The following is an 18,915-nucleotide window of genomic DNA, read 5'->3' as shown; positions in this document are numbered from 1 at the left end:
GCAGGACGAGCAGGAGCCCTCCCTTGTCCTGCCTGCAGCTGTCCTGTCCCCCCGGCCGGCCGGGCTGGGCCCGGGGGTCCCCGCACAGCCAGGCCTCGGGAGGGGAGCAGGCCGGCCCCGGGGCGGTGGGCGCCGCACACAGCCCTGGCTGGAACTGCAGTCCCCTCTTCTGAGTCTCCTTCTAGAGAAGCTCAGAGCAGGCAAAGCTCTTGGTTTCATTTCGGCTCTTTCTCTTCTGAGATCATTAGAGCTTCTGCTGCAGGCAGAGCTGGCCACGGGGATGTGTCTGCAGTGCGTGACCAGAACAGATCCCCCTTGGGCCTGGTGCCTGTTCCCATCTCATCCTCATCTCCATCCTGGGGATTCTCCCTGGACCCGCAGTCACCACTTCTGCTGCAGGAGCCACAGTCTGAGCTATCAGGTGGTGTTTCATTTTTACCATTTTGCCACTACAGCTCAGCTAGTTTTTCTCAGGAGAACTTTCTGGAACATTTCCCTGCTTATCTCAAAAATCTGTGGGGTTTGTTACAGTGAGAAAAATCTCCCCCTCCACTGACAAGCTCTGACATTTGCTGAGAGCCCTACTCAACCCCAGGAACATCAGGTAGCTGCTGGCCCCATCACAGCTGTGTATAGATGAGTTCCTCCCTGTTCGTGCAAAAGTGCCTCAGACAGCTGTGACTGCCCTCTTCAGAGGATGGCTCTGGACCACAGAGCCATGGCTCCTGCCCTGCTACCTGCCCTTGCTTTTTCCAGCCATCAGAAGTCATGGATGGCATTTTTTCCAAATTCTCTCCTTTACTCTTTTGAAATTGACACCAAAGAAAATCTCAGCTTATAGATGGAAAAAACCCCCAAAGTCCATGATCTCTTCAGAGTGTGGAGAGTGCTATTACAGTAACTGTCACAGTTTATTAAACAGTTTATTAATCCTGGGCTGTCCCCTGTCAAAGACAGGGTAACCCTAGTACACGTAACACCATCTCAGTTCAGACCATGCGGGTGCATCCATCCATTCAGGCAAGAGCAGGAGGAGCCTGCACTGGGGAGTCTTACAGCATTAACCAACATTTGTTCAAGGATAGACAGGCTATAACCACATCAGTGCAGGGCACTGACCCTTACCAGGGGCTCCTCTGAGTGCGTGGCTGTCAAAACTCCTTCATCTCCATCTGGTCTCTCCTGAACAACATGCCCAAAAGAAGACATAAACACCTCTTCTGCAACAGGTTCTCCAAGGACAACAAAACATTTAATTAATGTCATCCTTCTGGATGTCTAGCCCTGGACAAAGGGATGTACAGCCCACATGGACACCACCAGCACCGAATGGCAGTCAAGGGAGGGCAAGGAATCAGAGCTGGACTAAGCCCTGCCTGCCCACCATCCCCTCCCACATGTGCACAAGCCTTTTTCCTGGTCTGCTTCAATGAACACACTTGAGTCTCTTCACTGCAGGTTTTACAAGAGGATCCCTGGAGCCTGCTGCACTGATAGGAGTTGTGCATCTTCTTCCCAACCCATAACATCTCCTAACAGTGTCCAGCAGGTCCCAAAGGAGTTGGGAAAGGGATAAGTTTGCCCCTTGCCAGCAGGGTGACAGCAGAATTGGCACAGCTGTAGAAGCACAGGTCTGCCCCGCCTGCAGACACACATTCCCTGTCAGCCAGGTCTCCAGGTGGCAGATCAGAGGAACCAGCTGCTCTGATGGAAATGAACCTGTTTTCTCCCTCTCACACACAAATACACAACACAGATAAAAGAAGTCATGCTGGAAGCTGCTATTTATGAGGAGCAGATTAACACAGATGACTTAGAGAGCAAGTGGAAACTGAGGCTCAGGCTGAAATCCCAAATAAGAGAGGCAAGGAGGAGCAGGTAATTTCTAGACATAGATCTCAATGCACAATGATGAGGAAAATGTCGAGGCCAGGTCAGGTCTCTCAGGAGCAGAGGTAGTATTGAAGGGTCTCTCCTCACAGCTTGAAAGCCCGCTGTGGAAACCACAAAGAGAGACAGGGGACTGCAATGGAACACAGGGAGAGACAAGGAGGGAGGGAGAGGGGACCCTGTGGTGACCCTGCCACCAAAAATCCATTTTTCCTGTGCCCAGCTTCAGCCTTCCCTAGATCCTCTCAAATATTTCTAGACTACAGAAATACAAATAACATCCTTAAACTTGATGGAAAGAGCCTGAGGAGGGGTGGGTACTTGTTCAAAGCCAGAGAGGTAAAGTAAAATGAGATCATCTTCATGGAACAAGTCACTGCTCTGTGCCTGTGAGCTACTCAGTGCCCACTCCCTGCCACTCCCAGACCCAGCAGGGCCCCTTCCAGGAAAAAGCCTGATTGAAGCTTGAACATGCTTGGAGAAGTGCAATGAAAATTGCAAAAAATTTCCTTTCCAGAGTGACAGGACGTGGAACATTCTAGCTCAGAGCCCCCACAGCCTGCCCTCCACAAAGGCACAACCTCCTCCTCTCCCTCTCCTCTCATTCATGCTACTGTGTCCGTGACTCTGCTTTGCCTGCAAGAGACAATTCCATTTCAGTGCAACAGATTCAAACTCTAATTGAGTTTTCCCATTTAAATCCAGGCAGGAACAGCTCTGCCAGCCTGCAATCATGAGAGCTATTTTTGAAGAGAATTTTCAAACTAGCCAGGAAGTCAAATATAACATTTTTAAAACATTTTTAAGTGTGTGTGTGCACACGTGAGTGCATTTCCTTCTGCAAGCAAAGGAACAATTGCTCCCTGTGCATGAGAGGAGATGGGTTGCTTTAATTGTGTGGCTGCTGATATGACTTCTCTGTGGCAGTTGAAAACAAAAAAATCTTCAGTTTATGTGTGTATTCCTGCTTTAAGTGATTCACTGTAATGGAAAAAAAATAATGCTGCTTCTCTTCTTTTAGCCCTGTCTCATCCCATTCACCATCTATCTTCATGCCTCTCTACGGCTGCTTGCACAGTGGTGTCCCTTCCCTTATGCTCCTTAATTCAAGTGCATAGTCTGGGGATTATTTGGAATATCTTATCCCCATCTCTGTACAGCACAAGGAAGGACTGTTTTATGATGAAGATATCAGGTCAGGACTCAGGCACAGATTTTGTATTCAATACTGATTCAATCTTCTCATGAACTCAGTTTTTTGTCTTCTATTATACAAAAGTGCAAAAAATCTTTGTCTTTCATGCTGTTCTCTTTCAAGGCAAAGTCCAAGCCATTTTCTCTTTGGCAAGATTTAGCCCACTGAACACCTATTAAGCTTCCATCACTAAATTCATTGTAAACCTGTATTTTCTACCACTTTCCATACATTATCTTCTAAATATTGTATGGGGTTTTTTAAAGAGCTTAGTGAACTCTCTGATAGATGTTTTGATCTCTAGTTTAATAGGCCTTTACAGCTGAAATCAGTGTTAGGAATAAAAGTCAATACTTGCATACTGAGATAGTTTCAATTTCATTGATCCTTTAGTAAGGACAAGAGTGCTTTGCAGGATTTACCATCTTACAGATAAATTGACTGGAATGTTTTGAAGGTTCAAATACTTCAACAAAGATGTTTTTCCTAGGATAAAAACGTTTGCACAAAAGCATACATTTTGCTGTAGAATAATTAACGATTAAATGATGATGATCATCATTTTGTGCTATAAACACAAATTCTCAGCTACAGTGAAGCCTTGTTCTGAATTTCTCTCTAAGCACAGCCAGTTTCACCCCATGTCATTTCCATTTATTGTTTTCCTACTTCATCAGCTTGATTCTGAGGACCTAATGAAGAACAGTGCTGAAAGTCACTCCCTAAAATTAAGATAACCAACATCCACCTCTCTTCTCTCATCCACTAAGCCAGTCACCTCACTGGAGAGGTTATCATCATCCCTCTGGGCAGTGAAGAAGAAGGTCTGAAAGCCAAGACCATGGTGTGGATAGATGAGTTTTATTTTCCCACTGCTTGCAATTGTTTATTCCCAGGATGAGTCAATTCTCTCATGAAGAAGGTAGATGTGATTTCTTCCTTTCTGTTTTACATTGGTAGATCTTGTTTAACCTCGATTTCAGGTATTTAAATGCATTGCAATATTCTGGGCTTAAAATTGTTCTGTGACCTTTAGAAAAGGATCCTGAGGCTAAAATATCAGTTGTGCCATTCCAAGGACAGCTCATTTCCCCATACAGATCTTTTTGTGTTGCTAACAGGGAGCCTGGTTTTTATGTTGTTCTTCACGAAAACAGAAGCTCAGCCTGCATCATCTCTCCTTGAAGTAACTGAGAAGTGAAATTGGCCCGTGTTTTATGATAAATGCAGTTGAAAGCTTAGTTGAAAATCGGATTTTCTTTAGAATAGAAAGCAAGGAGGACAAACATCAATGGAAATACTCTTTTTGGCATCCCTGTGCCTTGGAGCAGCTCTCTGAAGATGGGTTTCCAGGAGAGAGACACTGATGAACTAGGCCCTGAAATTACTTCCATAGTCTAAACTCTTAAATATTTTACCACCACATTAAAGAGGAAGACTCTCCCTGCCACCCTTAGTCCTGCAAGGCCAGTTCTCTGCAGAGATATGAAGGAGCAGACAACAGATATTACCAACAGACTTATCTGGAGATCAGGAAATAAAAGTATATAGGTGTCTGGATGTGGCCAACACTGCTCAGAGCTCTGACATACCTGGTGTGTCACTTGAGCTGCAGTAGGAGCCCCCACTCACCACTGTGTGACAAGAGGAGGAAAGCACAGGGGATGCTCAGTCTGGCAGTGAGAAGCTTCAGGAAGAACTTGTTGCTGTCTTCTACTGCCTGAATAAACAACTGCCTTTATAAACAACAAGCCAGGCTCCACTTGTAGAATCCCAAGGACAGGATGAGGGACAAAGACCACAAGGACACAAAGAAATTCTCTCTGTGGACAACAATAACCACTGAAACACAGCGCCAGTGAGTTAGTGGACTCTCCATGCTCAGCCCAAAGCCCTGCTCAACCTGACCTGCCTTTGGTGTTGTCCTTGTTTTGGGATGGAGATTTGGCTGGACAACCTCCAGAGGTTTGTTCCAGCCCAAACCACTCCTTGAGCCAGTGACTTACAAGGGATTTAATATAACTTAATTATCTCAGGCAAAGACAGAGTATCCAAACACTTACTGAGATTAAGAGATGCACAAGAACAGTAGGAGTCCTGTCTATATCAGAAAAGATACTGAAAACTTTAGTTAAAAATTCTTTCAGCAGCAGTGAAGTTTCAGTAAGTCCAGGGCTCTTACTAATATACCTAAACATTGAGATTATATAAACATTTCAAATAAGCAGAAAATTTCAAAATTATATGTTTACTCTTCACTTAGTTTCTCTGATAGCAGAGCTGTTCTTCCTAAATATGCAGGAATTCCTTCACAGAAGCATAGATACACTGGTATATTTTTCTCTTGGGAGGCATTTTTTTTCAGATATTCATTATGGGCATAATTTGAGAGAAAATGCTCAGTTTTTGTCAGCAGACTGTGGTATCACATGAAGCATCAAATGCTAGGAAAGTATTCTGATAACTGAATATGAAAATTATATATATCTGTGTGTATATATACACACACACACACATATATATATAAGTATGGGATATTTCAAAGATCTGTGTTTTTAGTCTGTGTTAGATAAAGACCACTCTTCCTTTGCATCTGCTGCTGCTTTCTCAATAATTTATCTGTAATTAATTATTGAGATACCATTTTTTTTAATATAAGTAAAATCTTCACAGAACAGAACACAACCATGAGTTCAGCATTGAACTGATCAAGCAGAGGCAGAGCAGAAAGGCAAAAGAGTTGTTATTAGCATACAAATAGATGAGATAATGGAAAAGGGGATATACTGCTCAGGAAGCAGTTTTACAAATGTTATTTTTCAAGTGTTCTACAGGATGGAAGTCCCCATTTAATAACAGCATTTTAAATTGTCATTAAAGCCTTAATCCTTTAATGTGCCACATGTGGGTGGCTGCTGTCCAGATGCCAAGTGAGGCTGGGGAGGAGATGAGCTTGATGAGAAGGGGGAGTTCTTCAGATAAGTATCACATTGTCCTGCAGGCTTATAGATCTGCCCTGCAGCATCCCCCAGAGACCTCTGAGAAGATTTTAAGCAAAGTGCAACAAGAGAAATTAAAATAAAAAAAAAAAAAAAAAAAAAAAAAAAAAAAAGAAGAAGAAGAATGGGAAAAAAGCATATGAAGTGCATTCCTTTCATTCCTTTCAGCAGCAAACTCAGATTTCTAAGCTTTCTCTATCACTTGTTAGCAAAGGTACAGTCACAGGTCCCCAGAAATTGACAATGATTTTTAATATTAATGTACATTGATACTAATACATATTTAAAGAATTTACGTACCCTTAGCTGAACTACAGAAACTGAAAGCTACTGGGCTTCCAGCAACCTGCAAGGCAATATAAAATGGATTTGCTTAAACAATCTTTTCTGGAAATGGTTGGCACAAAGGTATGAAGAAAGTTGCATCCTCTCACCTGAGAGATGATAATTTCATTGTTAGCAACTATCTGACCATAGTTTTAAGGAATTCTTTGTGGACCTCAAAGAGAAGCTTGCACTGCACTTTTATGCCAAGGCAGTGGATACAATATGAACAAGATTAAAATCATTAAAATTATTTTAATCCTCATTAAAATATTATTTTTTTAAATAGCTGCATATTCCCCCTAACATCCTGTATTCTTGGCCCAGTCTAATCAGTGTGGCCAGTATCTGTGGGTGAATGTCACATTGGCAAGCACGTAGAAGAGCTAATCACTTTGCAGAATATTAGGCTATTTTTGTCTCCACATACAAGCCATTGAAGCCATTGTAATGGAGTTCAGCAAGATATATTTCAGGCACAGAATAGTTAAATTATAGCTACTGCTCTCAACATTAGGAAAAAAAAAGTATAAAAGGATACCTCAAGGACCTAAGCTTTTTATAACCTTTGAAGCAGCAAATCTCTGACAATACTTCATAGAGTAAGTACTGGAAGATAAACAGCTGCACCAGTACACATTATTATCAGTTAAATTATCAGATTCCAGCTGGCACAAAAGTCAAGTCAAACAAATAATTAAAACTTCCAAGAGGAGCTATGTGCCTATGGGGTTCTTCTTGAAAGTCACTGGAGTGAGTCACTCACAGAAGTCCTGATGCCTAAACCTCTAAAAGAAGATATTTGTAACTATAGTATTCATTGCTCAGATTTAGGTCAGAATATTAAAAGGAAATTGAGGCTAACACAAAGCTCAGAAAATAAATATCACATGTCACTGACCTGAATATTTGCAGCTGCTCTGTATCTTTGATCTAGTGGGTGAAACACAAAATGTCTCAGGACTCCTTGATCCTACCTCTAATCTAACATCTTTGTTACAATTACCCAGGCACTGTAACCTAGAAATGTGCATATCAACAGTTAAAATAACTGGTTTTATATACCAAAGCTGCTTTCCAGTTGGTGTCAATATAGGAAATTAAACTTAGTGTAAATAGACCAATCTGCCTGAAAAGTTACAGAAAAGGCAGCTGGGAAGCTGCTGAGAACCTGAGAGAGCATAAGCTTTTCTGTTGCTGGATGATATGGCAGCATTCAAAGGAATCCCCCTTTGAGATAGATCTTTGCCAATCCTGTTCCAATTCTCATCTTTTTGTTGAAATATTTCTTGAGCTTAAATCCCCTTCCAAATATGGGAGGGGGGAGTGAGGAGAATCGAAAATTTGGGATTTTAATTTTCTGCCCTCTCTCTGTTGTCACTGGAGAGACATCCTTAGTACTTCTCCCCATGGCAACCTGGAGGTAAACTGGCAACACAATAATGAAATAATCCCTTTTCCACAAATTTTCACCTACATCCAAGATGACATGGACTGTGTAGTGGACAGATTTGGAGATTGTAGTAAATGAGGTCTCCAGGTGCTGAGCCCTGGTGCCCCAGAAAACAGCAATTCAAAAAGATGTCCACCAAAACCATCTGAAATTTGTGCTGAAAAGGATTAGACAGGAGAAAGTAAAGGAAGCAGAAGAAAAAGGAAAGGGGGAAAAAAGCCAAAATGAAAGGAATAGTGAAAGAGAAGAAAGAGGAGCACAACAGAAGAACATATGAGTCATTCTTTTATTAAGACTTTCTGTTAAGTTCAAAAACCCTACTGCATTTTATCTATGAGTCTGAAAAGATGAAAGGAGCAAGGAGTAGAAAGTTGTAACTTTCATGTTTACACACAAATGCTTAGAAGGAACCTACCTTTGCCTTACAACCTCATTCAGTACTTGGAAGTGCAAATACAAATTAAGCAAAGGCTTTGAAGTCCTCAGGTATACAGAAGTACAAGCAGAACAAGAAGTTCTGAGATGAGGCAGAAAGGTGCCTGCAGTGTTGGAGGAACATGAGTGCAAGGAGTCAGAGACAGAAGGTATGTCTTTTAATCCTCTGAGTTTTGCTTGTGCCAAGAGTCTCATTGAATCCATGGGGGGAATTTGTCTTGGAATGCCAAGAAAGTTGCTGGACTGTCAGCATTGTCCAAAGCCTCTCTGTTAGCCAGCTCTGTTGGCCTCAAGTGTACTTGGTGAGCACACACTTGCCAGGGCTGGAAGCTGGGAGTGAATGCAGCAGGAAGGGAGAGATCAAGAAGAAGAGGCTCTGCTCACATTCCCAGTGCTGCTGTGTACAGGACAGTGCTGCTGCAACCAAAACACCTGAATTGTCAGTGAAGGTACCAGATGCCTCCACATCAGCTCTTTCTGCGCAAGGTATCATCAGCTGAGAAATCCTCCACAGCCACAGGGCACCAAAAGTACCCCAAGAGAGTCTTCCAAGTAAAAAAAAAAAACTCAAAATACATGGCTTTCAATGACTCTCTCCAGGCTAGACTGTCTCCATGGGGCATCTCTACCCCTTCCCTCTGACTATATTGTTCTGTCTTTGGCTGGATGGCTTTACTCAGCAGATACACTCCAGCAGTGCTCTGCTCTTTCCCAGACTTTACCCAGAAAGGTCTACTGAGCTTTCAATGACTGTTAGCACAAGTAGGAAATTAGACAGAGGAAAAATAACCAACATCAGCAGGGATGCACCATAAGTATCCAAGTTGGTAGAGAACACTGAAGAGAAAGTCAAATTACAGTAGTGTTGGTGTGCACACAAGAACCAAAATTCTACATCACTTACGAGAAGCTAAAGCAAAACTCTGTAGAAAGTGAGTTCTTCTACTTCTTGGCACCTGAGGACTCCTTTTGTGTATAAAGGGAATATTGACTTTGGCAGCACAGGGTGCATCCTACAGGTCTCCAAGTCTCCTAAGCCCACTGCTCCTACTTCTTTACTCCCATAAATTCCTCTTAAGAATGAATGAACTTTATTATTTAAAAAAATAATGAGTTTTCTCATGTATGGCCAAGATGAAAAAGCAAATATTTAGCCTCTGAACTCAGGGCTAAATGACAGCATGGTAAGTGATGAGCACCTGTTGCTCACTATTTATTTGCTTTAGAACAGTAACAATGTCAACATTTCCAGCCAGTAGTTATCACTCCTGCTGGGTTAGCACTGAAGGGTTTTCTTCTCAGTGGAATCAAACAGCTCAGGGCTTTTCCCCTCAAGTTTACAGAATATCTCTGTAAATGCAAATTCCTGCTGATCATCCAGATGTTGCTGTTAAAATACATGGTCATATATACATATATGAGTGTTTATATATACATAAATATATAAATATGCATATATAAGCTCTATTCATTTAAGGTTGAAAAGTATATAAATATGTCTGTGTGTGTTTGAATATACACATGCAATGGAAGAAAACAGGTCATGTTGTTGGAAATATTGAAGAGTCATCTGGACATCGTCCTGTGCAACTGGTTCTAGGTGGACCTACTTGAGTAGAGGGGTGGATAAAAAGACCTCTGGAGATGTCCTCCCATTCCAGACATTCTGTGGTCCTGCAATTCTATTTTTCTATCTAAAAGAATTATTCAAGTTGGCTGTCTTCTAATGGCATCCATCTCTGGAGCATATGAGCAATTTAGCAGCATGTTTATCCAGTTCCTGAGGTCCCAGAAGTTTTTCTTTGTATTTCTTTGTTTTTCCTTTTGGGATCTGCTGTGAAAAGTTCATTGTTTTACTTTCAGAAGTTCAATATGCTCCAGGCTGAATACTGAGCCCAGTGACAAAAGTTAAATATTCCTACATTCAACAATTTCATGGAAGATTTTAATCTCTAAAGTAAAATGCTTCTAACTGCTTTGCCCACAGAAGAACAGATTCTGCAAACATAAATTTTACAAAAAAGTTTTTCTTCCACTCACTGGTGAGCTTTTCTTCCTTATAGCTGTCTCTAGGTTAAAATTAGATGGAAGAGAAAACTTTTCTAAGCTTGTCATGAGAAATATTGTATCCCAAGTTACTGAGAAATATTAATGAGTGCACTAATGGATAGAATTAGGAGCTTTAATGACTTACATTCAGCTGCCCGGAGCCTTACAATCTATGAAGGACTGAAGGAAGGCTCCCAGAGGGTCTCATGATGTGCTGATTCTCAAATCAATCCTTGGATCGGTTTCCTGGGAGTGCTCAGAGACTCAGTAGTTTCAGGCACCAATTCAAGAAAATTGTCTTATTCACTATCTGCCATTGCAGATACTCCAGAGTTTTTAGCACCCAGCAACTAAAACAGAGAAAGCTCCTAATTTCTAAAAATTTTGCAATGTGCTTAAACACTTTCATAGGTTTTAAATCCTTGGATTAGGCCATATTCCCCAACAGCTTTCCATAGTTTGGCCATTTTTGGGACTGGGTTGCACGGTTCTAAATCTGGTATATAATGCCTCATAACCAAGTGAATTCCAGATTCTTGCCATTCCAACTAGGAAGAGATTTTAGGTTGATTTGGGAGCTTTATTGCACAAACTCTATTTTGTGTCTACTTGAAGACTATTTCAGTTTAAGTTGCTTTGTAGGACTCAAATAAGATAAATAGTTGTCATTGTTTACTATTGACTTTTTTCTTAATTTTATTGCCCTCTGGCAGTAAATGCATTTTACTTAACCACAACAAAGCCCCAGGGACTCCACTGCAAGATCCCTGAAACCTCCAGCAAAGAGGTATCGCCCATCTTGTTTACAACTAGAACAGGATCCAGCATTACAGTGGAGAAGAAAAAGTGACACTTTTAGATTTTCATGTTTCAGCCTAGCCATTTGAAACCCCATTGTTTTCTGCCACAACAAAATAATGTCTTGAGTTCCTACAAAAGCAGATGCCTGACAGGATACTTGAAGGGGGAATACCAGGTAGTCCAAATTGTGGTCTTGCAGTGAGTGTCAAGAAAGTAATCACACAGCTGAGAGGAAAGCAAGGTAATCTTTATGTGGTTGAAAGGATAAGTCTGGCGCCGACTGCCAGAGAACAGTACAATCAGTGGCACCACCAGCCTATGGAAATGGAGAAATTATTTTCATAATGCTGCATAATGATAAAAGACTGGCTAGATTTGCTGCTTGTGGTTTCTTATACTGAGGAACATAAGAAATGCCTCGACGTTTTCAGCACTTCAGACAGTAGTTCAGGTCGTGGCAGACAGCAACTGAGCTAATTATGAGGAAGGTGTAGAGGAAAACAAAAAGAAAGATTCATCCCAGCATGTCACAGCTTTTCTCACTCAGGAGTTCTTGTGACATGAAGAAAGTGGAAGAAACAATTTTTTCTCCCTCAAGTCTGTTCCCTGAGCTGGCAGTCCTGTTAGAGGGCCATGGTACCCCTCAGCCACACTCCACTGCTTTGCTAAAGCACTTTCTGCAGCAAAATAAAGACATCATTCATTATGGGAAGCTGCCAGCATGCAGCCATTACTGCAAGTTTTTTTTCTGATTCCTAAAGACCAGAGTTTCACAGGCTCTAGGAGGGTCAGCAGAAAGCTCAGCCCCAACATTTCCTCTATTCCTGCTCCATATCTATAGAGATACTGGATGAATTCCCTGCAGCTTCACTCTACGGCTCCTCTGAAATCCACCCATGCTGGAGAAGGTGCTCTCAGTTAAGTTTTCAATCAGAAGTTCAAATCCCTGTATCTTTCTCCAAGCCTTGAGACATCTGCTGCTATATTCCATCAAAGAACCAATTCTGAAGGTTTGTAGTGAGGTGAAAATCTCTCTGAATTATTATCTCTTGCCCAATATGAGACATTTAATATTTTTCTTTTCTCCCCAGAGACAGTAAAGATGATGGAACAGTGACATGTAAAATGAAATGAAATGAAATATAAAATGAAAACAAAAATGCAGAGGGATGTATTATCTCCCTGAGGTGGAATCCACTTGGGTTTGTTCACTTTGAAGGCTGGTGGGATCATCAAAACCACTGAGCTCCTACATGCACAATCTATACAAATAATAGTGACTGCCCAAAGGCTGGAGGGGCTCACTGACCAGCACATCTCTCTGACTGCTGTTTAGGGACTGAAGATATGGCTGACCCTGGTTAGGCTGTGCTGCGTCTCATTTCAGCCTGGTGTGGTGGGGTTTGCTCTTTTTGTGTTCAGTTTCTGATGTTACAGAGAAGTCTCTAGTGGAGACCACACTTCCTCTTTAGCTCATTTCTGTGGTAATTTATGAGGCAGAATGTAGGCAATGTAGAACAGCTGTGATTCGGATCATCTCACAAGTAACATTGCTCTGCCATTGAGGTGACTTTGGCCCATACCAGAGAGCTAACACAGCTCTAATCCTCCACTATATCAGCTTAAAAGTGAGTGCTGTGGGCTCCTCGTTTCTTTTGAAACCATCCTGCAAGAGATGTACAACCAAGAAATAAATATAATCTCTTAGAGTGCTTAGTTTTCACTTTGGCATAATCTGTAGGTGCTGTGTTCCAAAAACCTCATGGGAATTGAATTATCCCAAGTCCTACTGTCCTGTGCCCCTTCATCTAAATTAGCTGAAAATGGCTAATATACTTGGAAGTATAAGACATAAATACAATCACACAAAGAATGAAGCTGTACAAACTATACTGAACCAAGCAGCTGTTGTCCTTCTGGGGTTTCTTTTAGTGACTAAGAATGTCATTTTCAAGAGTCAATTAAAAACATTAGGGAAGTCTCTTCTAGAAAATCAGCATCTCCCTCCATGCTCCCTGAGTGATGGTCGGTGCTTGCCACAACCACTCCATCTGTGAAACATCCTGACACTCTGATTTATGTGAGAAATGGGCAAGTAGGTTCTTTGGATCATGACACAATACAGGATGAATGTGTTTAATCCAGCTCTTAATGCTATTATTATTAGAGTCTATTTGCACAAATCAACTTCATCTCTCTCTGTCCTTGCCATCTTCCACTGTACTGTTGGCATAAAGTGTCACCTTCCACTGTATTATCCTTGTAGGAACCACCAGGAGACAAAGCATGATATCAAGAGGATAAAAAGAATCCTCAAAAAAAAAAAAAAAGAGAAATAACCTTCTGAAAACTTTTGGTAAGGCCAGAAGCTGTTTGGGGGCTGTGAATCCACACTGAAAAAAACCTTTGCTTTAAATCTCAGTTCCATTTATCCCAGACAAACAGGCCTTTCCCATGGGTTTTCCCACTTTTGGTAATCATCTGGATATTATAAAATATAATTACCAGCATGATAAATACCAGCTTTAGTTCAGATGACACCTTTGTCTTTTAGTTCTTTTAAGAATTGGGCAATATAAACGTGTTTCATACTTATTCAATTAGTCGAATTCCACCATGGAACTAGGAAACAAATTGAATTTAGTGTTTAATATCTCTGCAGTTGCCAAAAAGAGGGCAAGACAAAGAAAACACAATTTCATAAAGCAAAACTTCCCAGCTTCCATGTCCAATGAGCATTTTTTCATAGGAGCTAATGGAAAAAAATTTTGTTTGCCCTTCCATAACTGCATAAAATTGACCTAGATTACCATCAAGCCTGAACTTCTGACAAAACAATCCAGATTTTAGTCCAAATAACATGTACCTGGAGGTACCCTTTGGACACCACTTAAGCACTGCTGCCAGTCTTCATGAACTGAAGGATAAAAGGAGCTAAGTTGATTTCTAACAGTTCTGAAATCTCAGGGAAGTGTGGGAGTTTAAATGACAGATTCTTTTGGTTAAAAATACATCATCATCATTCATTTCATCAGCTGCAGGAAAAATGAAAAATTTCATAGAAACCCCGCAGAGATGATAGCTTAATGGTCTAGTAGGATGTGTATTACAAGACACTGAAAACAAAAGCATTGTTTAAACATGGGATGATGAATATGACCTTATCTTACTCACGAAGAGTCAGAACAGCTGCGTCCTGATGCCAAATGTAAACAAAAGCAAGGCAATATGTGCAGTGAATAATCTGGATTTGCTTCTCTATTCAGCAGTGGAAAGTTAAGCACAGCAGAGACATCTCAGTTTCCAACCTCTCCTGTATCTACACATAAATATAAAAGAGCACAACCCACAGGTGTTTAAAACAGAGACTTAAAAATGTCTGAACTTCAGGGAAGCTTAAGAGATGTCCTAGAGATCTTCTCAGGAAAAGAAAACTTCAGAGCTCATTTATGCTAAATTGCACAAAATGCCCAGCTTTATAGCTTCATTCAAAGCTTTTTCATTCACAGGACAGTATAACTGGCGAGGGAGATCCACAAATTTCAGAAACACTATGATTTTCAAGTGATCTCTCCATGTCCATTCTTCAGTATATCCAATATATACTGAAACTGATAAACACCATTGTTTTTTGGTGGGGTTTTTTTTGGCTTTGTTTGTTTGTTTTGTTGTTTTGGAAGGGCTCTAATTTTGGAAGTAGAAGAGTGACAAGAGGCTCTCAACTGATTGGACAACTGTTCTACACAAAAAAAAATATATGTTGACTCTAGAGAATTCTTTATGAAAGAATGAACTGAAAAGCAGGAAGGTCAGTGAGTACAAAATAAACTTCATAACATTTTAAATATCTTAAAGGCAACAAGAATATGAGCTTTTTAGGAAGGAGGAAAGCAGAAGGAGGAAACAGATTAATCTGAACATTCTAAGAAATCCCAAGGTGAGGAAAAAAAATAAAAATCAGAGTTTTCATCAAGGAACATGCTCAGATATCAAGGAACAAATAATTTGGGGCGGGGGAGTGGTGTCTAATGTGTAGATGCCAGCTCAGCAGGGCTTTGAGACATCTCTGAATAAGCTAAGAGACATAATCATTGTCATCCGAGAGACAATTCTGTAAAGCGCCTTAAAGAGAAGAGATATTGACAGGGGATACAGACAAAAATCCTGCCATCAGCAATCACTCCAAAGCAGAGATATTTCCTCATCAAAATATTCAGAATAGTGCCATAAGCTATGTAAGGGAACAGATTGACAGGCAGCACAGATTCAAGATTAATGATGAGTCTCTAACCATATAATTGCAGCTGAATATCTGAGTGCAGCAAATCACACCAAATATAGCGAATATAATCAAATGCACTCCCCGTGCTGGGAAAATCTCTCTCTGCTGCTCCTGCACATGCCTGGTTCCCAGATGAATCAGTCAAATTCCTTTTTCAGGCTTTCAAGACCCAGTCAGAGATGCTGTCTATATGAGGGTAGTTATTCACAGAATAGCAAAGCCCATTAACCTGGGGTTGCTGGGCTCCTGCTGCCATGGCTGATCCATGGCTGCAGTGTTATGCAGGATCAGAAGCCCCAGTGTGGGCTTTTTCAGCATGAGATTTTCCTGTACTGTTTTCTCTAGCAATCTGATCACCACCATGAATCCCCCTCTCCCTCTGTGCCACCAAAACACAAGATATGGTCCTGGAAATGACACACAAATATCCTGGAAATAACTCTATATATGCTGCCCCTTATTTGGGAGGAGCGAATGGCAGCACTGACATGGCTCTGGGGAGAGACAAAGCTCACACATTCTGACTGCTGATCCCTACACACTGTAGCAAATTAAACTTGACATGCACTCCTATAAATCCAGCCTGGCAGTGGAAGAGCTCAATCCCGAGCTCTTCGGCAATATAATATAAAATAAGTAATATTATATAAAAACCTGAAGATCTGGTAGCCCACCTGGAGAAGGAGGATGGGATGGGACAGGACCTCTGCTGCCATCTTCTCTCAAAAGAAGGAAAGAAAGTTTCCTATTGCACGACTCAAGGAGTATCAGAAGGGTTACAGACAGCTTTATCTCCAGGGTAGCCTTTGGCTTTGGGAACAAAACTGCCAAGAGACCATAATTTTATTGCCACAGTTTACAACACAGTGGTGTATGCTAGATGATGCCTGTTCTCATTCAGGTGTCAAGAGAGTGCTTTAGATACATTACCTGTCTGTCCTTTTCTAGGGAGCTAAGAAAAATAGATGTACTGGCATTTACTTCTTTTTGTGGAAATATTCTCATTTGTGTTTCCCTGATATTCAAAGCATTTTAGAGCCATGCAATGTTAGATTTATCCTAGAGGTACTCTGTCTACACTGGGTAAACTCCTAAGGTGCTTCAACACTGTCTTGAACTCAGATCTTCGACATGACTCACCATATCCTGGATGACCAAGGGAATATTATATTCAGTTCTTAATGCACATCTAAGGAGACTGTTGGCAATAATCTTTGCTTTGACCCATGTGCAGTTCCAAGGTAGCCCTGATTGTTGAAGAACCATAGCCCCTCTCTTAAACAAAGCAAGAAACACTGAGTTCTTTTCAGTTCCTCCTTAATTCACATTTGTCAATGCTGTAGACCATCTTCAGAAAAATTATTGCAAGACAAATATACACAGATGCAGTGATTTTATTTGCCACTACACTATTTTATGAGTGTGTACCACAGAGCCTAACTTCAAGGCAAGAAGACTTATGATGTAATTACTTTAGTATATTGTTGTACAATTTGCAACTAATGGAAAAGAAATTTACTGGCTACACTTCAGCTGTCAGAAAGTCTGTCTGCAGAATAAGAGTGGAGGGAATATGTGCTTCTCCCCATGAGTGGAAATGTTAAATGACAGGCATGGCTTAAACTGGTCAAACATTTTAAACCTGATCAGCTACCCATATCACAATAAGTAAATTTTCCTTCAAAGAAAATTAATTATTCTTCATAAGGAAACAGAAGCATGTGATATCAAGAAGCAAATAAAAAAACTGCCCAGCACAACCACTCCCAGGAGAGACAAGCCTAGTCAATCAACTTTCTAGCCAAGTGTAAAAATTAAGAATTCCATGTCCTTTTTTAATTGCTTTAATTGGTGGTGTTTCCCAGTGGACTTTCATGTTTCACTTAGCCTATTTTCCCCCAAGTTGAAAAAGATGCATCTGATTAATAATCATGTAATTGGATTTCCAGTTCAATGTTTAATGTCTAACGTCCTGTAATTAGGAAGAGCGAAAGCAGAGACTTGTCTTCACTTTTGACATAAGATCTTTTTGATGGGGAAAAAATTGTTCATATCAAATGTTTTGCAAGTTACGTTTCTTAGCAGCTTGCCAAATCTGTTCAAGTGAGATGCCTGGTAGTAAACATCCCTTTCATTAGAAACACAGAAACTGGAGGCATGAAATTGAATGGAGAAGGATGGAAGAGTTCAGTCGCAGTTTTCACTGGCCCTAATATTCAACTTAATTTAGAAGGAACCCAAACTCATGTCCCTTGGAAATAAAATCAAAGTTTCCTGTTGCAGCAGAGATGAAAAAGTTGATGCAATCTGATGGGTATCTAAGCCTAAAGTGTATTTAGTCTATATCAAATTGCAGTGAATGTGAAGATTTTTGTTTGATCTTTATATTTGGGACACTCGCATGCTCTCTGAAGCAGAGAGGCATCTGTGGCTCTATCTGTTCCTTTCCCCATTTTCTACCCTTTGCTCACTGCAAGTACCATTGTTTGGAAAATTCTGATTAATAGTTCTGGACTCCTGTTAAAGAGATAGTAATATAACATGTCTGCATCATAAAATTTCCCCTTACACAATTAGAATTGGAGCTATTTTAAAAAAAAAAAAAAAAAAAAAAAAAAAAAAAAAAAAAACCAACACATTAAAATACAGGAATAACTTTGTTCTTTATCAAAAATGCAATGAAACCAAGGAAAACTTGAAATGAAAATAAGTCGCGCTGCCATCCAGCATCATGCATAGTGGGTATGTCATCATATCCTCAACTTCAGCCTATTTCCTGGCCAATTTAATGTAATTATGAAGGTATTAAACAAATCTTGAAATAAAGCAGGCTATGAAGCCCTATAACTATGTCCATATCAGAAGGAAACCATGCCAAAGTTTCCAGTCCCAAATACTTCAAAAAAGCCTTTCAAGTCCCTTTAAACAGTCAGCTATCATCTCATCACAAGTTCAGCTAATGGGAGCTGTGAAAACACTGAGGTGCTGCCATGTTTTGAACTGAAGTATAGTGGTGATGATCTGCTCCTTGATGAAGTCCTCACCCTACACACCAGTTTTCAGTTAAGACCCTTCAAAAGGCTGTGAAGTGTTTACCTCGACTTCTTATTTCTTGTTCATCACCTGCAAGTTTTTGATCTCTTCCCACACATGAGCTATCCAACATCAATCCTCATGCCCTGAGCTGATGGACACACCTACGCAGGAACAGAGGCACTCCGAAAAGACTCAGTGAGGAATTCAGTCAAGAATTCATAGATTAAATAAACTAATACCTGGTAATAACCATAACAATAAAAATGACAATAATAACAAAATGTCTTTTCATTGTCTCTGGACACATATTCTGTATTCCCTTACAACATCCTGAAGGCACATTTAATTGAGATACACAGAGGTGACTGTACTTCTCCAACTCTTGCCTCCTCCCAGTGTGAATTCAACTTCAAGGCATATTTCTGGAGCAGGATTATAGCTCATACAGAAG

This window comes from Zosterops lateralis (genome assembly GCF_965231275.1).
Source record: "Zosterops lateralis genome assembly, chromosome: 8".
Taxonomy (NCBI): domain Eukaryota; kingdom Metazoa; phylum Chordata; class Aves; order Passeriformes; family Zosteropidae; genus Zosterops; species Zosterops lateralis.
Note: the sequence above shows the minus strand (reverse complement) of the source record.